Consider the following 4300-nt stretch of genomic DNA (forward strand, 5'->3'; position numbering starts at 1 on the left):
TCCAAAGTACGACTCATGGGTTACAATGGCTTCCCCCCCCATACCGTCCCTCCCACCCACAACCCTCCCCTTTCCCACTCCCTCTCCCCTTCCATTCACATCAAGATTCATTTTCAATTATCTTAATATACAGAAGATCAGCTTAGTATACCTTAAGTAAGGATTTCAACAGTTTGCTCCCACACAGAAACATAAAGTGAAAAATAATAGATGATTTTTTTTAAATGATGATGAAATCAGATCAGACCTATTGTCATGTTTAATCCCAGTGAGAGTCAAGTTGGGAGTTGATAATTTCTTTTTTTTTTTTTTTTGACAGAAGATCAGTTTAGTGTACATTAAGTAAAGATTTCAATCGTTTGCACCCCCATAGAAACACAAAGTGAAATATACTGTTTGAGTACTCGTTATAGCATTAAGCCTCAGTGTACAGCACATTAAGGACAGAGATCCTACATGAGGAGTAAGTGCACAGTGACTCCTGTTGTTGACTTTACAAATTGACACTCCTGTTTATGGCATCAGTAATCTCCCTATGCACCAGTCATGAGTTTCCAAGGCTATGGAAGCCCCTTGAGTTCTCCGACTCTTATCTTGTTTAGACACGGTCATAGTCAAAGTGGAGGTTCTCTCCTCCCTTCAGAGAAAGGCACCTCCCTCTTTGAAGACCTGTTCTTTCCACTGGGATCTCACTCACAGAGATCTTTTGCCAGAGTGTCTTGGCTTTCCATGCCTGAAATACTCTCATGGGCTTTTCAGCCAGATCCGAGTGCCTTTAGGGCTGATTCTGAGGCCAGAGTGCTATTTAGGACATCTGCCATTCTATGAGTCTGCTGAGTATCACACTGCCCATGTTGGATCACTCTCCCCTTTATTTATTCTATCGGTTAGTGTTAGCAGGTACTAGACTTGTTTATGTGCTCCCTTTGACTCTTAGTCCTTTCATTATGATCAATTGTGAACTGAAATTGATCACTTGGAATAGTGAGATGGCATTGGCACATGCCACCTTGATGGGATTGAATTGGAGTCCCCTGGTATGTTTCCTACTCTACCATTTGGGGCAAGTCAGCCCGAGCATGCCCCAAATTATACATCTCTTCCCTCTCTTATCCCCACTCTTATGTTTAACAGGGATCACATTTCAGTTAATTTTCAACACTTAAGAATAACTGTGTATTAATTTCAGAATTAAACCAGTCATATTAAGTAGAACAGACAAAAAAACTACTAAGAGGGATAATGTATTAAGTTGTTCATTAACAGTCAGGGCTGTGCTGATCAAGTCACCGTTTCTCATAATGTCCATTTCACTTCAACAGGTTTCCTTTTTGGTGTTCAGTCAGTTGTCACCGATCAGGGAGAACATATGGTATTTGTCCCTTTGGGACTGGCTTACTTCACTCAGCATGATGTGTTCCAGATTCCTCCATTTTGTTGCAAATGACTGGATTTCGTTGTTTCTTACTGCGGTATAGTATTCTAAAGAGTACATATCCCATAATTTCTTTATCCAGTCTACCGTTGATGGGCATTTAGGTTGGTTCCAGGTCTTGGCTATTGTGAATTGTGCTGCAATAAACATTAGGCTGCAAACCGCTTTTTTCTTTATCAATTTAAATTCCTTTGGGTAAATTCCAAGGAGTGGGATGGCTGGGTCGAATGGTAGGGTTATATTCAGGTTTCTGAGGAATCTCCAGACTGATTTCCATAGTGGCTTGACCAGTTTGCATTCCCACCAACAGTGGGTTAGTGTCCCTTTTTCCCCACATCCTCGCCAGCATCTGTTGTTGGTAGATTTCTGTATGTGAGCCATTCTAACCGGGGTGAGGTGAAACCTCATTGTGGTTTTGATTTGCATTTCCCTGATTGCTAGTGACCTTGAACATTTTTTCATGTGCCTGTTGGCCATTTGGATTTCCTCTTTTGAAAAATGTCTATTGAAGTCCTTGGCCCATCTCTTAAGTGGGTTGTTGGTTTTGTTTTTGTGGAGTTTCTTGATCTCTTTGTAGATTCTGGTTATTAACCCTTTATCTGTTGCATAGTTTGCAAATATTTTTTCCCGTTCTGTCGGTTGTCTCTTCACTCTCCTGACTGTTTCTTTTGCAGTACAGAAACTTCTCAATTTGATGCAATCCCAATAGTTGATTTTGGCTTTGACTGCCTGTGCCTCCCGGGTCTTTTCCAGAAATTCTTTGCCTGTGCCAATATCTTGAAGGGTTTCTCCAATGTTCTCTAATAACTTAATGGTGTCAGGACGTAGATTTAGGTCTTTAATCCACGTTGAGTGGATTTTTGTGTAAGGTGTAAGGTAGGGGTCTTGCTTCATGCTTCTGCACGTGGAAATCCAGTTTTCCCAGCACCATTTATTGAATAGACTGTCCTTGCTCCAGGAATTAGTTTTAGATCCTTGATCCTTGGCTGTAGATGTTTGGATTGATTTCTGGTGTTTCAATTCTGTTCCATTGGTTTATCTATCTGTTTCTGTACCAGTACCATGCTGTTTTGATTACAACTGCCCTGTACTATGTCCTGAAATCTGGTATTGTGATGCCTCCGGCTTTGTTTTTGTTGTACAAAATTGCTTTAGCTATTCGAGGTCTTCTGTGCCTCCATATGAATTTCAGCATCATTTTTTCTAGATCTGCGAAGAATGTCTTTGGTATCTTGATTGGGATTGCATTGAATCTATAAATTGCTTTTGGGAGAATGGACATTTTGATGATGTTGATTCTTCCAATCCATGAGTATGGAAGATTTTTCCATTTTTTGATATCCTCTTCTATTTCTTTCTTTAAGGTTTTGTAATTTTCATCGTAGAGATCTTTAACGTCCTTGGTTAAGTTTATTCCTAGGTATTTGATTGTTTTTGTAGCTTTTGTGAATGGGATTGATCTTAGAAGTTCTTTCTCAGTCATGGCATTGCTTGTGTATACAAAGGCTGTTGATTTTTGTGCATTGATTTTATATCCTGCCACTTTGCCAAACTCCTCTATGAGTTCCAATAGTCTCTTAGTAGAGTTCTTTGGATCCTCTAAGTACAGAATCATATCGTCTGCAAAGAGGGATAGTTTGACTTCTTCCTTCTTGATTTGTATTCCTTTGATTTCTTTTTCTTGTCTGATGGCTCTGGCTAAAACTTCCAGAACTATGTTAAAGAGCAGTGGTGAGAGTGGGCATCCCTGTCTGGTACCAGATTTCAGTGGAAATGCTTCCAACTTTTCCCCATTCAATAGGATGCTGGCTGTGAGTTTTTTATAAATTGCTTTGATTATATTGAGGAATGTTCCTTCTATACCCAATTTGCTTAGAGTTTTCATCATGAAAGGGTGTTGAATTTTATCAAACGCTTTCTCTGCATCAATTGAGATAACCATATGGTTTTTCTTCTGCAGTCTGTTAATGTGGTGAATCACATTGATTGATTTGCGAATGTTGAACCATCCCTGCATACCAGGGATGAATCCCACTTGGTCTGGGTGGATGATTTTCCTGATGTGTTGTTGTATTCTATTGGCCAGAATTTTATTGAGGGTTTTTGCATCTATGTTCATCAGGGATATTGGTCTGTAATTTTCTTTCAGTGCTGCATCTTTCTCTGGCTTAGGGATTAAGGTGATTACGCTGGCATGTTTTTGAATCATTAGGGGTAACTACGAGTGAGCATGTTCTATATTGTACTTCTCCTCCCTCTCTAATTCCCACTCATACTTTTAGCAGGAATCACTTTTCAGTTAATTTTAAATGCTTCAGTATAATTGTGTGTTAATTAAAGAGTTCAACCAATGATATTAAGTAGAACAAAAAATACTAAAAGGAATAAAATACTAAGTTGTTCCTCAACAATCAGGACAAGGGCTGATCAAGTCATTGTTTCTCATTGTGTCCATTTCTCTTCTACAGGTTTAATTTAGGTACTCAGTTGTCACAGATAAGGAAGAACATATGATATTCATCCCTTTGGAACTGGCTTATTTCACTCAGCATGTTTTCCAGATTTCTCCATTTTGTTGCAAATGACCGGGTTTCATTTTTTACTGCTGTATAGTGTTCTATGGAGTACATATCCCATAATTTCTTTATCCAGTCTTCTGTTGATGGGCATTTAGGTTGATTCCATGTCTTAGCTATTGTGAATTGAGCTGAAATAAATATTGAGTTTTAGATAGCTTTTTATTTGCAATTTAATTTCCTTTGGGTGAATTCCAAGGAGTGATATGGCTGGGTTGTATGGTAGGGTTATATTCAGGTTTCTGAGGAATCTCCAGACTGACTTCCATAGTGGCTTAACCAGTTTGCA

Source organism: Oryctolagus cuniculus, chromosome 19, assembly GCF_964237555.1.
Source record: "Oryctolagus cuniculus chromosome 19, mOryCun1.1, whole genome shotgun sequence".
Classification (NCBI taxonomy): domain Eukaryota; kingdom Metazoa; phylum Chordata; class Mammalia; order Lagomorpha; family Leporidae; genus Oryctolagus; species Oryctolagus cuniculus.